Here is a 22,010-nt window from a genome sequence, read left to right as displayed (position 1 = left end):
ATAAATCATGAAAGGCTAAATTACTGGTTGAATGGTAATTTAGAATAATGCTTTTAACATGCAATGTCTGAAACTTTAAACCCATTAACAAACATGTATCCGATTCCTAACAAGACCTTTGAAATCTAAAAAAGTAGCATGAATAACCTAATCTCGTCCAGTCTATCAATATTAATTAATTATTGTATTTAAGTATAAATTTAGTTTTTATTATTAAAAAATATATATTTTTTAAAGGTCGAGTCTTCACATTTATGCAGGGCAATTAAAATATTGTTGAAGAGACATCAAAAACTGGTTTCTCAACATTTAATGATTACGGTTCATTGAAATCGAACATCCATCTCATTAAAAATATAAACACTCTAGGGAACAATATATAAAACAAATGTGTTGTTCTTTTTTCTCCCCAAATTTGTCAAAATTTAAGTTTCAGGGGTTCTAATGCCCAGATAACAGGACTCACATTCCTAAAGGTGAGGTGGGGATGACAACTAGGTACCCACTCCAATCCTGCCATCCTTGACATTTATGTTTTATACTTTTGATTCAACTAATATGTGTGCGTGTATGGATTCAGATCCACCGAGAAATTGGAACTACATGTCCCTGCCCCATGGGGGAGGAAAATAGAGATACCACATATAAGAGGCAGCGAAACCGACCCCATTTCCATCACTACCTTAAGGAGTATAATGTAATTAACATTCCTAAAGGTGCATCTTCCAAGTTTCTATTAGAAGTAGTACAGATTTAGAAGAAATTAAGATAGGAATTGAAGAGTAGAGAAGGAAAATACAAGAAGACAGAAGAGGATTAGGAAAATTCTGAATATTCTCATTCGTTGCCTTCTTTTACATATGCATGACCTTAATATATCAGCTGTACTCAGAGAAACGGTTACAGAATTACAGCTGTGACGTGTAGTCCAAAATAGGCTATTGTACAAAGAAATGCAAATATCTAACAAAACGCACAAATAAGGCATAAAACCAAATAAACAACTATTGAAAGGATTTACTTCTTTCTTCTGTTGTGTGTGACAATACTCCTCCTTTAGAATATTCTTGTCCCCAAGAAAGATAAAATTATGAGAATTGCTTGCTAATTGTAGTTTCATCTTCCCAAGTGGCATCTACTGCTGAAAACCCAGTCCAGAGTATAAGGATCTGCTAGATAGGAGTATAATTAATGTAGGCAGTTCTTGTGTTAAGAACTTTCTTAGGAAGAATGACTCACTCTCCATCTACTATTGGAGGGAGTGCAGTAAATGTAGGAGTTATTGGGTTTCAATTAGGGATGGCAACGAGTAGGGTACCCGCGGGTAGTGCCAATCCCAAATCCTTACCCGTTTATTTTTTAATTACCCGTACCCTTCCCATTACCCTAACGGGTATATGTTTTGCATCCATACCCGTCCCATTTAATTCATGGGTACCCGCGGATACCCTTACCCATTAAAAATCAATAAATAAAACAAAAAATATTACAAATTTATCAAAGTATAAATTTAATAAATCATACATTTAAAAATTGAACAAATTGAACCTTAATCAATAAAAATAAAGTAGCTTAGTGGTCAAAAAATGAAAGGTTGGTGTTCAAATCTCACATCTTACGTCTAAAACACAATAATATTTTTTAATATATAAAAAAGTTATGACGTGTACTGGGTACCCTGGGGTCACGGGGCCCATCCGAAGGTCTAGCCAGTGCCCCGTGTGGCGCCGAGGTTTCCCCGAGTCTCGGCCAGCCAACACCGTCCGAAGGGGTCTATCCCCTTTTAACCGAAGGCATCCCGTCAATTCATATATCCGTAATCCGTCCTGGGGGGTTTATCGTGGATAAGCCTCCACATATAAAGAACTCGCACTATGGGCCCACCAAAAGTGTCCGCTGGGATTCCACCCGAACGGAGACATCCGCCTCCCTTCCCGAAGGCCGGATGCCCGACTCTCCTAGTCCCTAGTGGACTAAGGTGGATCACTTAAAACAGTCCCGACAACTGGCCCAGGGGTTGGCGGAGATCCGACGCCTGAGACCCTGTCCCCCCTATAGTGTTTCTTATACCAACTCGGGTCATACTGTCGCTGGACACACATAAGCCCCATACACCACAAATTATCCAAAGGTACGTCTAGAGGTTCCCGTTTGTTCTAATCTTTTATAGAGGTCCCTTATAGAATATAATAAGCTTATAGCCTTTGGATCATGCGGGGAAAGTTTTCCCATTTGGGAGAATTGGCATGGACATTCTCCACGGGCCCGATCTTCCCGCCGCTGCCGCAATTCCTCGCCGATGGCTTGATCTTCCACAATTCTGCTGCAAACCTTCTGCGATGCCTTTGCTATGCCAATATTAACACCTTGGTCCAAGCCACGGGCTGAGATTTGCCTACGGCCAAATCTCCCCGTGACACTCTCCCCCACTTGGATTATCAACGACCTCGTTGATGGATTCGAAAGGTGAACATCACTTCACCCAGAACAACAACCAAGCTTCTGCAATAATCGACCGCTGCTTCATCATCCCCACTAAACTCCGCTTGCTTCGAGTTCACAGACCTTTACCCTTTGAAAACTTGACCCAATTCCAACCACCATTCCGCGACTTGCCAAATCTTCAACTGACAAATCTAGCCACTGTACTTGAAAGATTACACTTCCACAATAACAGAAACAAAAAAGAAAATTCATCAAAGTTTGAAAAATGTGAAAAATTTCTTCTAGTGTTTTCTAATATCATTATCAGAGTATTCCATATCTTATACGATTATATACTTATATTATACTTATATCCATGGCCCTTACAGGTCCATTCCCCCTCCCCCACTTGAGGTATTGCTGCCCTCAGCGATAGGGGAGAAAGGGGGTTTGGAACACCGATGACAAACCTGAATACCAACTTGCTCCCAAAACACATTCTCATACGAAATCTAGTCAGCCACGATTGAACTGAATGCCCAATCATCGAATTAAATCCGAACTGACATCACGATTCCCAACTGCCGACCCACTTCTCCATAGCCAGCAGACTCAAGACATACTCTTGATTGTTGCTTGATCGCATTCTCAACGGTTGTCGACGAAGACAACTTCACGATCGCTTTGCTAACAGCATCTTGCAAAACAAACACTAGCACACCGTATTATTTTGAAAAAGTTTTGTGAATGTTGGTATTTCCATACACGATCAACGTAGGAACTACCCGAATGAAGTATGATCACCAACATTCACAAAACTTCCATAATAAAGGAAATAATTCATCAAGAAAATATTATAACATCAAATTATATACAAATTACCACCCTTGGTGCTGCCTCCAATTGTCATCGTTTTGGGTTACTTCGCCATCTCCCTCGGGAAGAGTTCGAGGTCGAACTTGAAACCCAGCATTAAAATCCCCAGTATTGAAAGCCAGAACTAAAAACCCTGCATTAAAAACCCCGAGGTTTTTCCATCGATGGTCTTACACTCTGCCTCCGTCAAATCTTTGATTAAGCTCGTTCTCACGATCATTGCCTTCATAGGATCTGATAGGATTGCCTGGTCGTCTCACGTTTCAGCTCATTAGTAGATTGCCTCTTTATCTGGTTGGGGATGTTCCCAGTTTGCTTGTTAACTTCTTAATCATCGGACTCGTTGGCTCAATGTGCTCGCCTGTCTCGAGCTTCATAGAGTTCAAAGTACCTGCATAAAACACATTTTGCACAACAATATGTCTTGCATTCAATATATTCTTACACTATAACCATTTTCTGCCCGGAACTACGTCCTGCACGAAACACATTCTGTCTAGAACATATCTTGTCTGTTGTTGAGACTTCTCGCATTCGTCAAGCTTGTTGGGGCTTCCAACACACAAAACCACGTTCATTTTGTTGTTGAGGCTCCACCATTTCTATCCGACGCGATGATTCGTCACACCATTCCGCTTCCTTCTAATTGTGGATCATTAGGCTCAAGGATTGCTCCTTCGTTGAGTTTGAAGGAATGCACGATCCTGGGTTAGACTTGGCTTTAGCTCCGCCCACTAGAAGGCTTCCTCTTGTGGTTTCCTCAAAACTCAAATCATCACTTTAATACCTGCACCAAAACACACGTCCGGTTCATACATGAGATGTTTTGGGCGTCCCCTCCACAGAGCTCACTACAAACTCGGACAAGATCTACGAATTATCTCGGGCGTCCCCTCGATACATTCATAGTCACACAACAAGGGTACCCCTGACCCTGATTCCAAAAAGGCCTCCGTCTATATATATTCACAAGTTGGCCCCCGCCAACAAATTACTCAAATGATCACGGCCAGTTACACAATGTTTCCACATTTCCATCCGGGCCCCGACGCATAGAAATCCACGCATTCCAACATAGGACCACCTTGGGTCAACCGAGTTTACGCAACATGATTTCACGACCTTCTTAGGTCTAATATAAACTTCCGAATATTTATTCATATGAGGCCCTACAAGGCCACTGAGTATCCCACTCGAATATTCTACCCGATTCCCACAATCACTTCCGAAGTCTATATTTCGTAGCGATAGACAAGGCAATAATGCCTATTTGATATTCATATATTCCGTGTTATGGACAATTTCCACCGTATGGATAGTTTCCAATTAGTATGTAACTCTTTAACGAGTTTTTCCGATTACCCGAGAAGGCACAAGCAATTTTCCATCGAATCCTGGTATGCCGGAATTCGGACTACCCAACATCCTACCTCGTCAAACCAGGACCCAACAGTCCATTCTTGCGACACTCCATTTCATCCCGATTTCCGTAATTTTACATTCCGACAATCCGCTTACGGACTCTCCCCCACTTAAAGGGGTGGTATCTCGTATCATTTTCCAATTCCCATTGGTCATTTCCGCATTCCAACAAATTGGGTAAAAGTTTCACAAGATAGCCCTGGCAATCCACGGGCTTTACATTAATCCGAAAAGAATCTCAAAATAATTTCATTTAAAAGCATCGTAAAAATATTGACCGTCAACTCATTGGGGAAGTTCGATATCGCTCGACTACTTCGCAAATAAATCGCTTAGTTAGTTCGATCGCCTACCCGACAAAGAGCTTCCTTAGTTAAGGCCTTATTGCCCACTTCGTAAAGCCTTTGCAAGGTTTAGACTCTGATACCACTTGTCACGGGGCCCATCTGAAGGCCTAGCCAGTGCCCCGTGTGGCGCCGAGGTTTCCCCGAGTCTCGGCCAGCCAACACCGTCCGAAGGGGTCTATCCCCTTTTAACCGAAGGCATCCCGTCAATTCATATATCCGTAATCCATCCCGGGGGGGTTTATCGTGGATAAGCCTCCACATATAAAGAACTCGCACTATGGGCCCACTCAAAGTGTCCGCCGGGATTCCACCCGAACGGAGACATCCGCCTCCCTTCCCGAAGGCCGGATGCCCGACTCTCCTAGTTTCTAGTGGACTAGGGTGGATCACTTAAACCAGTCCCGACAATTGGCCCAGGGGTTGGCGGAGATCCGATGCCTGAGACCTTGTCACGGGGCCCATCCGAAGGCCTAGCCAGTGCCCCGTGTGGCGCCGAGGTTTCCCCGAGTCTCGGCCAGCCAACACCGTCCGAAGGGGTCTATCCCCTTTTAACCGAAGGTATCCCGTCAATTCATATATCCGTAATCCGTCCCGGGGGGTTTATCGTGGATAAGCCTCCACATATAAAGAACTCGCACTATGGGCCCACCAAAAGTGTCCGCTGGGATTCCACCCGAACGGAGACATCCGCCTCCCTTCCCGAAGGCCGGATGCCCGACTCTCCTAGTCCCTAGTGGACTAAGGTGGATCACTTAAAACAATCCCGACAACTGGCCCAGGGGTTGGCGGAGATCCGACGCCTGAGACCCTGTCCCCCCTATAGTGTTTCTTATACCAACTCGGGTCATACTGTCGCTGGACACACATAAGCCCCATACACCACAAATTATCCAAAGGTACGTCTAGAGGTTCCCGTTTGTTCTAATCTTTTATAGAGGTCCCTTATAGAATATAATAAGCTTATAGCCTTTGGATCATGCGGGGAAAGTTTCCCCATTTGGGAGAATTGGCATGGACATTCTCCACGGGCCCGATCTTCCCGCCGCTGCCGCAATTCCTCGCCGATGGCTTGATCTTCCACAATTCTGCCGCAAACCTTCTGCGATGCCTTTGCTATGCCAATATTAACACCTTGGTCCAAGCCACGGGCTGAGATTTGCCTACGGCCAAATCTCCGCCCGTGACACCCTGGGGGGTCTTTCCATACCCGTCCTATTACCGTAACGGGAAATGGTTTTGATCTCATACCCGTCCCATACCCTTTTATACAGTGTACGGGTAGTCCCATTAGGGTCGGGTAGTGTCGGATACCCGCGGGTAGAGTACCCATTGCCATCCCTAGTTTCAATTGCTCTTTAAGGAGAGATGTGTGAAGCACAGGGTGAATCTTGTATTCAGGTGGCAGCTGCAATTTGTACGCTACCTTGCCAATTCTTTCTAGAATAAGGAAAGGACCAGAATATTTAGCACTTAGCTTTTAAGAGAGGTGCATTGCCACTGTTGTCTGTCTATAAGGCTGTAGTTTTAGAAAGACCATATCTCCCACTCTGACAAAACATATTTGTCAGTCCTTTTCTTGTATGCCACTTGCTTCATTCTGTTCTATTATGAAGCCAAACAATCTTTCATATATGAACCTAAGTGTTCCCTATTTATAAGGAATTCTTCCATTGCTACCACATGAGTTGTGGAAGAAGGCATCACTAGTAGATGTGGAATTCTTCCATTGCTACCACAGGAGTTGTGGAAGAAGGCATCACTAGTAGATGTGGAATTCTGCCATACATAGTCGAGACTCATCTTGATTGAGCTATGATCACTAGTGTTACACCAGTATTCTGCCAAGCTTATCCAGTCAGCCTACCTTTTAGGAGTGATAAAACACATGCTCCCGAGATAATTTTCTAACCATTGGTTAAACCTCTCTATCTGACAATCTGTTTGGGGATGGTAAGCACTGCTAAAGTGTAGCTTAGTGCCTAGAAGTCTCATGATTTCCTTCCAAAATGTTCCAGTGAAAATCTTGTCCCTGTCAAAAGTAATTGTACTAGGCATGCAATGAAATTTAAAGAGATGGTCTAAGAATGTTTTAGCAACTATAACAACATGAAATGGGTGTGAGAGCGGAATGAACTGACCGGTTTTAGCGAAATGGTCCAATGTTACAAGAATAGTGTCAAACCCTTTTATTCTTGCCAAATCCTTAATGAAGTTCATTGCCACATCCATGCTTCTTGCGGGGCAAAGGCTGTAGTTGCCCCAAATAGGCTGAATGATCCACCTTGCACCTCAAGCAAGTATCATAGGTAGGTAGACACCCATCTAGTGACATCTGCCTGCATCATGGTCCAGTAGAAATATTGATGCACTTCGTGAGAGTACCATTAACCCTTGAATGACCACCAACAGAATAGTTGTGACAAACATTGAGCATCTTTGTCCTTAGATCGGTATTACTTCCAATATAGATTCTCTATTTGAATCTAATTATGCCTTGCTACAAGGTGTATCTAGGGTCACTTGAGGGTTGTATAGGATATCTGGACCTCTTCTAACCAAGTTGGAATTGCTAAAGATATAGCTATAATGCTGCTTGTGTCCTCCATTTGTCTAGATAAGGCATCTACCACCTTAGTTTCTGACCATTTCTTGTATTGGACAGTATACTCCAATCCTAAGAGCTTTCATATGCCTTTGTTTTGCAGATAGGTATGTAACTTTTGCTCTAACAAGTGCTTAATACTTTCATGGTGAGTTTTAATAATAAAAGAGGATCTCTCTAGCTAATGTCTCCATGTTGTACATGCTTGCAAGATTGCTAGCAATTCTCTTTCATAGACAGATAGAGTTTGATTTCTAGGACTAAGACTCTTAGATAGATAAAATATAGGTTTACCTTGTTGCATCAACACAGGACCAATGCCAGATCCCTACATCATACTCCAGCACAAACGGTTGCTTGAAAGGCTGTTGTAGTAGCTGGAGACCGGATAAACTGATCCTTCTTGAGTAGGTCAGTTAGTGGCTTACTAATGCTACCATGACCTTTTATGAATCTCTTGTAATACCCTGTCAAACCTAGAAATCTCTGAGCCCCTTAAGAGTTGTCGGCAAGGGCCAATTAGTCATTACAACAACTTTAGTCGGATTAGTGGCAATACCCTCATAGGAAATGATATGTCCTAGATAAGATACATAGGAAACTGCAATTTTACACTTAGATCTTTTAGCAAAGAGTTGATGAATTTCTAAGAGCTAAAAAAACAACGGCAAATGTTGTAAATGTTCTTCTTCAGAATTGCTAAAGATTAGTATATTATCAAAAAACTCTAACAAAAATTTCCTTAAGTAGGGTTGAAAAACTGTGTTCCAAAAGGCATCGCTAGAAACTCAAAGTGCCTGCCTATATGAGTTCTAAAAGCTGTTTTATGCACATCTTTAGGTCTCCTCGTTATTTGATGGTATCCAGGCCTTAAGTCAAGTTTAGTAAATACCTTAGCACCCTTAAGTTCATCAATGAGTTCCTGTATGACAGGAATGGAACTTATCCTTCACAGTCACCTTATTTAGCTCCCTATAGTCCACAAAAACCTCCAAGTGCCCTCCTTCTTAACAAGAACTACATGATATGGGCTATGACTGGGTTGTATAACACCACTCTGAAGCATTTCTGCAATTAGTTTTGCAATCTAATTCTTTTGGTGATTGGAATACATATAAGGTATCACATTCACTGTTTCAGTGGATGCCATTAAAGGAAAAAGGTGATAATGAGTCCTTTTAGGAGGCAAGGATGTAGGTGATTAGAATAGGTGGCTATATTTTGTGAGTAATAGCAAGTAAGTAGGTAGAGTTTTAGGAAGGCAGTCTATTTGAATTGGCTTGGGTTCATGCTGTTGGTCAACAACATATATTAGAAACAAGGTTGAATAAATTCCCTTCCACCCTTCTTACCTTGGTGTACAAATAACTTAGTTTTATCAAAATCAAAGGTTACTGGTGTGTGTCTCCTCATCCCCCAATGTCATATCGTATCATAATCCCCTAGCTCTAGTACTCTTAAAGGAAATGCAAACTTGTCGTGGTGCATGGTCCAAGTGCAATTTTGACATTTATAGCTCACGGTCAACTGCCTTCCATCAGCTACCATCAGCTACAATAACAACCGCAGGTTTCGCTTTGAGGAGAGGTAATTTCAATTCCTAGGCCAGTTTTTCATCTACAAAGCTGTGGGTACTCCCACTATCGATTAGGATCATGATGGGCTTCTTCTGCAGTGTGCCCTTAAGCTTTAGGGTACCACTTGCCAACCAGCCAAAGCATTAATTGACCGGGTGATTTATTGCTCATCACTACTAGCCTCTACAATCTCAAATTCCTATCTTCTTCCCCACTTAAAACATTTAGCTTCTTGTTGGTGCATTGATGATCCCCACACTTCCAACAAGCCCCTGGAATCTCTTTAAAATTGTTAAGGGTGGTAGTAGGGTTTGATTCAACTTTTTTTTGTATTTGTAGTTTGGTTAGAATAGGTTTTGTGTGTTGTAGGTGTAGTGTTTGTACATGGCTTGGAAGGTATAGGTGAATGAAAAGTAGGTTTTGGGTTTACAACCTCAATTATATCTTTGTGATGTGTTTCCTTGTACTTAGCTTGCTTCATAGCCAAGTACAAGGTAGTGGGTTCAAAAGGTCTTACAGGTGACCTAATTTCAGGCCTTAATCTAGTGTTAAAACTAGAAATATAGGAAGATCTAGTGGGATTAGGATGCGCCTTTTCCATTTTGATAGCTTTAAATTTTTCCTGATAAGCTAAGACAGATAAAATGAGGGGAAACCGATTAAGGTGGTTTGGCCATGTAAGACGAAGAGCGCTTGATGTGCCAGTTAGGAGGACGGGAGAGTGGCAAAGGGATGTAGTGGTGAGGGGTAGGGGAAGAGCTAAGCGAACTTGGAGGAGGGTCATCAAGAGTGATATGAGTTTATTAGGGATTGACGAAAATATGGTAGTGGATAGGACAGAGTGGAGGGAGAGAATTTGTGTCGGTGACATGACTTGATTTCACGGTTTTATATGATGGTTCATGTTAGCCGACCCCGAATCATTTTGGGACTAAGGCTTTGTTGTTGTTGTTGTTATTATTGTAAGCTAAGACAGTTGTCTCTTGCTAGAGTTGGGAGAGTTGTTACACCACATCTTCTATTTCTGCCTCCTGGAATCGTTTTTCAACTTCTACCACAAACTCATTCCAAGTGGCCTTATGATTGGTTGAAATCCAGTTTCTATACCACTTCTCATCCCTTCCTTGCAGGTACAACGCAACTAATACCACCTCCTTCTCTTCTGCCACCTCAAATATTTGAAAATATTTGCACATGTTAATCCACAGATCTACATCTGTTCCTTCAAAGGAGAGTAAATCACATTTAGGAAGAAGTTTATTGAAATAGGGAGGTTTCTCATGACGAGGAGCATCTCCTTAATTCAATCCAAGATTACTTCCAAGTATTCCTATCCCAAGATGACTGCTAGAAGGTAGAGATGCAGAAGTATTCCTTTCCCAAGATGACTGCTAGAAGGTACAGAGCATCTCCAAATAGTTGGAGAAGTTTTGATAGGTTAGCCAAATATGGTTCTGAGCAAAAGAACTTAGAATTTAAAGAAGAAGAGAATAAGAAGAGGGAGAGTTTAGAAGAGAAAAGATACAGAATTCAATAGGTAATTTCATAGATAGATTTTCTTATACGATCGTGACCCTAATATATCAGTTGGTCAGACCGTTACAAAGATAATACAACTGGCATAACTAACTTGCTACACTCCAAAACAGAATAGTGGCTACTAACAGAAAGCATAGAATAAAGGTGCACCAACGCATAAAACAATAACAAGTACTAAATAAGCTAATTACTATTCTAATCCAGCAACTAAACTTAATTAATTAATTATTGACTTCTTTCTGCAACTGTACGCGATAATACCCTCCATTAGCACATTCTTGTCCCTAAGAATGATAAAACTCAGGGAACCGCTAGCTTATAGTGATTTCATCTTCCCAAGTGGCATCCACAACAGAAAACCTAGTCCAACGAATCAAATAGTTCTGGTATTCAAAACCTTGGCAAGGGTGATGACCCAATCAACATCCACCATAGGAGGTCATGTAGTGAGAGTGGGGGTGTTAGGATTGAGTTGTTCTTGAAAGAGTGAAACATGGAACATAGGGTGAATCTTACATCCAAAGGGAAGTTGCAATTTATATGCCACTTTACCAATTTGTTCGAGGATTAAGAAAGGACCAAAGTGTTGGTCCCTAGTAATTAGTTCCAAGGGGGGGTTAGGAACTAATGTAACTTTTTCGATTTTAATTATGCTGACTTAATGTTATTTTAAAAGTTTGATAACTCAGCGTGTTGGTAAGCACGGCCGATTGATTAGTCAGACAGTTTTAGTTCTATGCTGACTAAGACTGCTTGACTTGAAAGTTGGGAATTGACACTTGAAAGGTCAGCTTCCAACTTAGCACTCAGATTTACTCAGTTTCAGTTTTAACAATTTATAAGCTGAGTAAATACAACAAGCAACACATGCACGTATATATATATATATTGAGAGAAAGAGTTTAGAAGTTACTCAGCATGACTTATCCTGGTTCGGCCTCTCTGCCTACGTCTAGTCCCCAGTTCCTCCTGGGATTTTCAATCCAATACTGAGCTCTTTCAAGGTAGAGCACAAACCCTTTACAAGGCAGTGAGTATGCAAGAGTACGTCCTCTATTCGTCTACTCAGCTCCTACTAAGTACTACAACCCAGCACTTAGATTTTTCTACCACTGAATACTTACAACCAAGTACTCAGCTCAACACTCTCAATATTCCTATTGATCACACACTTGTTCTTTTTCAACTAAAGAACACCTTAGATGATTACAAAACAATCAATCTAGCATTTACACAGAGAATAGAAAAGTTGGTGTAAGATCTTTTTGTATTTGAGTGCTTTCAAGATTTTCTCTCTTGTATTTTTCTTTTGATACTTCGGCAAATGATCCAAGGTTCTTGATTGTCCTTTTATAGATGGAAATCTCATCCTGGACCATTTTGAATTGGTTTAGCCGTTGTGTCCAAAACGGCTCTTTTAGGGAACATCTTCTGGTCAGCTTCAGACTGTTCCTCCATTCCCTTCCTCTATTTTCTTCAGGCGTCAGATTTTGTCTTCTTGCATCAGACTTGTCTTTTTGTGCCAGTTGTCTTTTACCAATAATCTATAGACCCATGTTTCTTGGAATTAGTCTTCTGTGTATTTTCGAGGCTTCAATTATTGGTGCAGAAGATTGGCAGACTTTGTCCTTTAGTGAACGGATCCTTCATGCTGTCCTGACTGTCACTCAGCTTCATTCGTTATCTTCGAATGTTCAACTTCTGTGCTGAGTTCCTTCTTAGTTAGCTTCGTTCTGGCAACTTTGAAGGAAGCTTCTGACGCTAAGTTCTACTCCACTCAGCTTCTATTCTTTCATGCTGAGTTCCATTCAACTCAGCTTGGCTTATGCTGACTTTTGTCCTGTTTAACTTTATATATATTTTTGCACTCAATATTGAACAAACAGATTAGTACAATTAAATCAAAGCATTTAAATTTAATTGCCTCTTAATCATGGATGATTTTGTTAAATCAAAATCTTGTGGAAAGGTGTTTCAATAAACTCCCCCATTTTGATGTTGGCAAAATACATAATTATGGAACTCAGTTATAAGTTACCCCATGATTGATTTATTTTTGAAATGACTCCCCCGTAAGGGTTGCACATATTGTCTTAACTTAATTCTAAACCTTCCAAGATTTAATTGAATTATCCTTAAGACATTTGTGTATACTGACTTAATTTAATGTTAGATTTTTCAAGATCTGAGCTAATTTGATTTAAGTCAGTTTTCAAAAAATATTAGAAGTATGTTGTTACTCAGTTTATTACCTAAGTATTTTAGTGTTAATGTATACTGAGTATGTTTTACTTCTTAATTTGTTTGTTCAATTTTATCGACCAGATTGAGGAAATAGTACTTGACATAGATTAAGCAAAAAGATAAAGCAAAAACATATATGAAATATTATATGCTAAGTTCTAAACATTGACTAGACTATATCTAGTTCTTCTTCTTCTGAGCTTGGTGGTCAGCTTGAGCTATTCCTTTACCTTTGTCTTTACTTCCTGCAAGCTGAGTTCCTTCTTGACTTGTCTCCCCCGTTTTGCCATCATCGGGTTTATAAATGAATGTGTCGGTGCGAGCATGAGAGGAGAGGTGAGTTGAGTAGCGCTGGAGCCTCTTAGTACTTTCTCGCAAGCCATCAATTATAGGAACACTGTCATCTTGGACATGGCGAGGAACCCGAAGAGAACTGCTAATCATGCTGAGCAGGCATTCATGAGATTTGCTAAGCCAGGTGAGCGAGCTGGTGAGCTGACCAAAAGATTGGTGGTACATCTTGAGCAAGGCAGAGTCATAAAATATGCGCTGGGCATTGTTGATGCGCATTGCCTTCATAATTGCTTGGGAAAAGCTCAAGAGTTGACTGTTGGAGACTGGATCAACATCCATTTGTGCTTTGTTGATGTTGAGTAAACTTACTGCTTCACTCAGTTGGTCAATTGTGCACTGAGAGGAGGAAGATACTAAGTCACGCGTACTGGTCAGCTCAGCATTAAGCTTGGTAAAGCATTCTTAAAGTTCAGTAGAGGTGGCAAACTCAGCATTGCCAGGTGCGCTTGATTTGGTCAGTTCTGCAGTTAACTTAGCAAAATATCCTTGAAGTTCAGCGGAAGTGGCATACCCTGGATTAACTTCTGATGGTTGTTGGATTTTGCCTTCAAGCGAGTTCAGATGGTTCACCATTGTGAGAACCAATTCAGTCAACTGTGTTATTTGGTCTTGCCTTGGTTGCTGAGTTTGAATGGTGGTCATAACACTTACTAGATCCTTGAGTCCTCTTAGTTCATTGCGAAGCTGAGTGATTCCAGGCAGTTGAGAGGGCTCAGTATGAGAAGATCTAGCAGCATCAGCTTGAGGAGGGTTCAATTCTTGAAGCAAGGACTGAGCAGAGGCAATGATGCGCCGGCCTGACTCAGTGGCATTCAAGTAGGTGAATTGAGCCGCATTTGTCTCAGAGGCTGGAATTGAGCTTGAGGGTGGAGGAGTTGGCTGTTTGCCAGATTGATTACCCTGATTGGTGACTGGACTTTGATGCAGATTATCTTCAGGAGCTGAGTTGTCAACATGCTGAGTTAGAGGTGGAGTTTGGTTAGTCATGTTGACCTGCTCATCCTGAGTGGATGAAGTTGAAGCAGGATTTGTTCCATCTTGAGCAGTTTTGGATTCTCCGGAGTCTTGGCTTGTTCCTCAATATGAGTAACAGAGGCTTGGTTTTGCACAAGATCCGTTGGAGGAGACTCAAGCTCAGCATCATGAGAGAAATATTTGAACTGAATTTTGGACATTTCAGCATCAATATCTTGAGGAGGAGAGTCTGCAAGGAGATCAATAACTTGAGTTTTATGGGCTTTCTTCTTAATCCGCTTGAAACTTTGTTCCTTGGGAGGAGAAGGGTCAGCATCAGTGTTCTCCTCATCAGTATCAACTGTCTCTTCTACCATAGTTGGATGCTCATGTTGCTCAACATGATCCTCAACAACAACATTTTCTTCTTCCTCAACTCTTTGCTCAACATCACCCTGAGGTTGCTCAACATCAGCATGTTCTTCCTGCTCAGTATGGACGTTTTCCTCAACATGAGTTTCTTTCTCAGCTTCCCTTTCTTTTTCAACACTTGCTTTCTCAGCTCTTTGCTCAATTTCTTTCTCAGTTTCCTTTTCTAGGTCAGTTCCATGACCTTTGGAGGATACAACCCAATCTAGGGGATCAGCTTCAACTGTCTTTAAGGTATTAACCTTCTTCCTTTTCATCAAAGGGGATTCCGGAGTTCCCTCTTCTTCATCCTCAGGCTCTTCTGGCCTCTTTCTCTTCTCTGCCGACTCAGCTTTCTATTGGTCCCTGGTAATTAGTTCCAAGGGGGGGTTAGGAACTAATATAACTTTTTCACGTTTTAATTAAGCTGACTGGAAGTTATTTTGAGAGTTTATTAACTCAGCTTTTGGTCAGCTTGGTGAGATGTGTTTCAAGACAGCTTTAGTCAGATGTTGACTAAAGTTGTTTTCTTGTGAGTTGAGAATTGACACTCTTGGAGGTCAGCTTCTAACTCAGCACCACTTATTTACTCAAGGTCAGCTTAGGAAATTTATATGCTGAGTAAATATAGCAAAAAACACATGCAATATAAGAGAGAGTTCAGAGATTACTCAGTATCACTTATCCTGGTTCGGCCTCTCTGCCTACGTCCAGTCCCCAGAGTCCTCCGGGCTTTTTGAATCCAATACTGAGCTCTTTAACGGTAGAGCACAAACCAATTACAAGGCAGTTGAATATGCAAGAGTACCTTCCTCTATTCGTCTACTCAACTCCTACTAAGTGCTACAACCCAGCACCTAGATTTCTCTATCACTGAATGCTTACAACCAAGCACTCAGCTTAACACTCTCAATATTCCTATTGATCACAAACTTGTTCTTTTTATGCTAAAGAACACTTTAGATGATTACACAACAATCAATCTAGCATTTACACAGAGAATGAAAAGTTGGTGTAAGATTTTTTGTATTTGAGTGCTTTCAGGATTTTCTCTCCTTGTATTTTTCTCTTAATGCTTCAGTGATAATCCAAGGTTCTTCATTGTCCTTTTATAGAAGGAAATTGCAGATTTGGATCGTTTGAATTGTTGTTACCGTTAACACCAAAACGGCTCTTTTGGGGAACAATTTCTGGTCAGCTTCAGACTGTTCTGCCATTCCCTTTTTCTGTTTTCTTCAGGCGTCAGGTTTGTCTTCTTGCGTCTGGCTTGTATTTTTGTGCCAGTTGTCTTTTACCAATAATCCAATGACCCATGTTTCTTGGAATTAGTCTTTTGTGTGTCTTCGAGGTTCCAATTATTGGTGCAGAAGATTGGCAGACTTTGTCCTTTAGTGAACGGATCCTTCATGCTGTCCTGACTGTCACTCAGCTTTCTTCGTTATCTTCGGATGTTCAACTTCTAAGCTGAGTTCATTCTTGGTCAGCTCCGTTCTGTGTAAACGCTTCTGAGGAAATCTTCAATTTTAGTCAGCTTCGTTTTGCTTCTGAGTTCTACTCCACTCAGCTTCCATTCTGTCATGCTGAGTTCCGTTCCACTCAGCTTTGCTTATGCTGACTTCTGTCCTGTCTTACTTTATATATATATTCTTGCACTCAATATTGAACAAACACATTAGTACAATTAAATCAAAGCATTTAAATTTAATTGCCTCTTAATCATGGATGATTTTGTCAAATCAAAATCTTGTGGAAAGGTGTTTCAACAAACTCCCCCATTTTGATGTTGGCAAAATACATAATTACGGAACTCAGTTATAAGTTGCCCCATGATTGATTTATTTTTAAAACTACTCCCCCATAAGGGTTGCACATATTGTCTTAACTTAATTCTAAACCTTCCAAGATCTAATTGAATTAGACTTAAGACATTTGTGTATACTGACTTAGTTTTAGATTTGAGCTTGTTTGGATTTAAGTCAGTTTTAAAAATATTAGAAGTATGTTGTCTCTCAGTTTATTGCATAAGTTGTTTTGGTGTTAATGCATACTGAGTGTGTTTCTTGATTTGTTTGTTCAAATTTTATTAGTCAGGTCAGGAAGAAAATTAATACTTATCATATATTGACCTTTTAAAACACATACATTCAAGGACAGGATATAAAGCTAAGGGATATAAAGCTAAGTCCTAGATATTGACTAAGCTAGTTCTACTTCTTTTTCTTCAAGTTGACCTGAGCTTGATGGTCAGGTTGATATACTCCCTTCCCTTTATCTTTGCTCCCAGACGCACCAACTGCAGGCTGAGTTCCCTCTTGAATGTTCTCCCCCGTTTTGCCATCATCGGGTTTGTAGAGGAAGGTTTCATTTCGTGCGGCATTGGAAAGGTAATGGGTGTAGCGCTGAAGCCGCTTAGTGCTTTCACCCAAACCATCAATAACAGGAACACTGTCATCCTGGACATGCCGAGGAACCCTGAGGGAGCTGCTGATCATGCTTAGTAGGCATTCATGGGATTTGCTTAGCCAGGTGAGCGAGGCGGTGATCTGACCAAACGATTGATGGTACATTTTGAGCAAGGCAGAATCATAGAACATCCGCTGGGCATTGTTGATGCGCATGGCTTTCATAATGGCCTGGGAAAAGCTCAGGAGTTCATTGTTGGAAACTGGATCAACATCCATCTGGACTTTGTTGACATTGAGGAGACTCACAGCTTCACTTAATTGGTCGATGGTGCACTGAGAAGTAGAAGATACCAATTCACATGTATTGGTCTGCTCAGCATTCAGCTTGGTAAAGCAGTCTTGCAACTCAGCAGAGGTAGCATACTCAGGATTGGCAGTTGCGCTAGATGTGGTCAGTTCCGCAGTTAGCTTAGCAAAATAGCTTTGAAGCTCAGTGGAAGTGGCATACCCTGGATTGACTTCTGACAGTTGGTGAATTTTGCCTTCAAGCGAATTCATATGGGTTGCCAATGTCAGCATCAGTTCAGTCAGTTTGTCTATCTGGCCTTGATTGGGTTGCTGAGTTTGAACCGTAGTAATAATACTGACCAGATCCTTAAGGCCTCGGAGTTCATTTAGAAGCTGAGTAATACCTGATAGTTGAGAGGACTCAACTTGAGTGGATTGGTGTGCATCAGCTTGAGGAGTGTTTAAATCTTGAAGCAAGGACTGAACAGAAGCAATGACACGGCGTCCTGGCTCAGTAGCATTCAAGTATGCGAATTGATCAGCATTAGGCTCAGAGGCTGGTATTGAGTTTGATGGTGGTGGAGGAGTTGGCTCTCGGCCAGATTGAGTACCTTGATTGGTATCTGGACTTTGATTGATTTCATGAGCTGAGTCATCAACATGTTGAGTTGGAGGTGGAATTTGATTTGACAAGTTAATCTGCTCAGCTTGAATAGGTGAAGTGGAAACAGGAAGTGTGTCACCTTGAGCAGCTTGGATTGGATCTGCAGGGTTTTTGGCTTGTTCCTCATCCTGAGTAACAGAGGCTTGTTTTTCTACAGGATTTTCTGGTGGTGACTCAGTCTCAGCATCATTCGAGAAGTATTGGAACTGGATTTTGGAGAGGTCAGTCTCAAGCTCATCAATAGGAAAGTCGTCCATAAGATCAATTTGCTTTTGCGCCTTCTTTTTAAGTCTTCGTCGTGTCGGAGCTTTTGGGGATGAAGGGTCAGCTGGAATACCTTCACTGGACTCAGCAACAACTGTCTCTACATATGGATTTTCAAGTTGCTTAGCATGATCCCCAACATCAACATTTTCTTCTCCTTCAACTCTCTATTCAGCCTCATCTTAAGGTTGCTCAACATTTGTTTGCTCAGCTTGTTGCTCAGTTTCTTTCTCAGCTTCCTGCTCTTGTTCAGCTCTTTGCTCAGTTTCTTCCTCAGTTTCCTTTTCTAGGTCAACTCCATGACCTTGGGAGGATACAACCCAATCTATGGGATTAGCTTCAACTAGTTGTAAGGAATTAGCCTTCTTCCTTTTCATCAAAGGGGATTCAGGAGTTTCCTCTTCTTCATCCTCAGGCCCTTCTGGCCTTTTTCTCTTCTCTGCTAACTCAGCTTGCTCTTTAGCCTTGTCAGCTTTAGCTTTTTCCTGAGACACAAGTCTCACCTTTTTGGGGACAGCATGGATGTCTTTAGAGCAGGTTTCAAGGGCCTTCCTCTTCTTCTTCTTCTGCTCAGGCTGAGCTATCTTAGGGGACTCAGTATGAGTCTCCACTTCTTTTTCTGGCTCAGTTTGAAGCTCAACTTCTGGTTGCTCAGCTTCTTCATCTTCCTCAGCATCTCCAGCTCCTTCATATCCTTTTAAGGGTTGATTGTACAACAGTCCATCTAGCAGAACTGCAGTGATTTCACTCCCCAAGCTACTTGTTTCATTTATCGTCTCGATCTGCTTGTCTTCGAGAATTTTTGTGATTAGAGACCCCAAGCGGAGTTTCTTACCACCTCGTTGAAGAGCTCCAACTAGGAAGACGGGGAGATTGAGTGGAGTGTAGGTCAGCATGTGCCAGATGAAGCACTGCTCGAAGTTAGAGGCGGATGAAGCTGAGTTGAGTTTGGGGAAGATAAAGTTGGTCAGCATGTAATGGACCATCTTTTGTTCTTTTCCCATACAGGTGCTGGGTATTTCACCCTTATGATCCTTGGGTTTATAGAACCCCTTGATCTTCTCAGCCGTGTCTTTTGGCACTTTCTCCTTTGTTGTTCTGAACTCAATTCCTTCGTCTGGTAAATCTAGTAAGGTGGCTAGATAAGCAGGGGTTACGATGATTTTCTGACCTTTAACTGTGGTCTCCAAATAATCAGAGTCATTTTCATCAACATGTAGATTCGAATAGAATTCCCGTACTAACCTAGGATAGGTTGTTCCTGAGAGAGAAAAGAGGCCAGTCCACTTGTTCTTCTCGATCCAGTCACAAAATGGTTTCTCCGAGGTGACGAATCCTGGAGAGAACCATCTGCATTTCAGAACCTCCAGATTTTTGACCTTTTTGTGTACTTTGATCATCTTTCTTTCTATTTGTGTCGAAGGACCCGCGGAGTCACCCTGAGTGGGTTTGTTTGAGGTTTGAGTTTTAGGGGTTTCGTTCTTCCCGGAAGCCATTTTTACAGGTGAAGGTTTTTGTGGTTTTAGGGAGAGAGAAGAGTTTGATTGTAAGCGTAAAGAGTAAAGAGTGGGGATCCTTCCTCTTTTTATATTAGATTTTCGGCGGCCCTATTCAATTATCTAGCCGTTTTTGCCTAGGGACGTTCAACTAACAAGGATTCTGTCATTTATGACATCTTCGGCGCATGGGATATGTCATTAAAGTGCGTCTTTCCAAGGTGCCAGTAGTTACACGTGTATGCATTTATTTTACGCGAGTGGGTTTCTTCGGGATTTTGCTAGAATTCGAAACATTTGCGATATTGAGTGCCTGGCTTTCATGAATTTCCTATCTCTAAATAACTCAACATACGTCAATCACTCAGCATGTTCATCAACTCAGCATAGGGTGATTACTCAATATGTTTATCTACTCAGCATAGGATATTTACTCAACATTTGTATCTACTCAGTATAACCACTCAATGTTTATGTTAATTTAGCATGAGGTTATTTTTCTATTTTTAAGCTTAATAAAGAGTAGATATTTATTGTTAATTTACTCAGCATGGCATTTGCACAATCATTCAAATTTCCACTCAATATAGCAATCACTCAACATTCAACTATACAGATTTATTTAGAGTGGATTTGACATACCAATGGCTTCCCTTAGTATATTGAATTGTTCTCGTGCCAAGGGCTTAGTGAGGATATCTGCAAGCTGATCATTTGTTGGCACATAGGTCAGCTTGATCTCATCTTTTAGTACATGGTCTCTGATGAAGTGATGCCTTATGCTAACATGCTTCATCCTGCTGTGTTGGACTGGATTCTTAGATAGATCAATGGCACTTTTGTTGTCACATTTGATCTCTATTGTCTTTGTTTTGACTCCATAATCCTCGAGCTGTTGCTTTATCCATAGGACTTGTGCAACATAGCTTCCATCAGCCACGTACTCAGCTTCTGTTGTAGACAGGGCTACGGATGATTGCTTTTTGCTGAACCAAGATACTAGACAGCTTCCAAGGAAATGACATCCTCCCAAAGTACTCTTCCGTTCTAGCTTATCTCGTCCATAGTCAGCATCAGTATATCCAATGAGTGAAGTCATTTGAAGTTGGATACCATAGACCTGCATCAACTGAGCTTTGCAAGTATCGAAAAATTCTTTTTACAGCAGTTAGATGAGATTCCCTGGGGTCAGCTTGATATCTAGCACAATAGCATACTGAGTACTGAATATCAGGTCGACTAGCAGTGAGATAGAGTAAAGAACCTATCATACCTCGATAGAGTTTACTATCAACTGACTTACTCTTCTCATCCTTGCATAGGACAGTATCAGTACCCATGGGGGTTGATATTGGTTTGCAATCTACCATGCTGAATTTCTTTAACATTTCCTTGGTGTACTTAGACTGACTTATAAAGATGCTATTCTTACCTTGCTTGATTTGAAGTCCAAGGAAGAAGTTGAGTTCACCCATCATGGACATCTCAAACTCAGTTTGCATCTGTTGGATAAATTCTTTGCACAAGGATTCGTCAGTAGCACCAAATATTATATCATCTACATATATCTGTGCAAGTAGGGTATGCTTACCCTTTTTCTTAATAAACAAGGTTGTGTCAGCTTTTCCCCTGACATAGTTCCTGGTCAGCAGGAAATTGGTCAACCTCTCATACCAAGCTCTTGGAGCTTGTTTTAGGCCGTACAAGGCCTTTTTGAGTTTATAAACGTGGTTTGGAAACTTTGAATCTTCAAACCCAGGAGGTTGATTAACATATACCTCTTCGTTTATAAGGCCATTAAGAAATGCACTTTTTACATCCATTTGGTATAGTTTAAAATTCATGAAACTAGCATAGGCACACAATATACGTATAACTTCTAGCCTAGCAACAGGTGCAAATGTTTCTCCATAGTCTATACCTTCTTGTTGACTATAGCCTTGGGCTACAAGTCGAGCTTTGTTTCTAATCACATTTCCATGCTCATCTAGTTTATTTCTAAAGACCCACTTGGTTCCTATGGGCTTTTGATTTCTAGGTCTCGGTACTAGATCCCATACCTCATTTCTGGTGAATTGGTCCAGTTCTTCCTGCATAGCATTTATCCAATATTCATCTTGCTCAGCATCAGCAAAATTCTTTGGCT

The sequence above is a fragment of the Euphorbia lathyris genome, chromosome 10 (assembly GCF_963576675.1).
Source record: "Euphorbia lathyris chromosome 10, ddEupLath1.1, whole genome shotgun sequence".
NCBI lineage: Eukaryota > Viridiplantae > Streptophyta > Magnoliopsida > Malpighiales > Euphorbiaceae > Euphorbia > Euphorbia lathyris.
The sequence above is the reverse complement of the archived record's forward strand: the minus strand, read 5'-3'. Positions refer to the sequence as shown.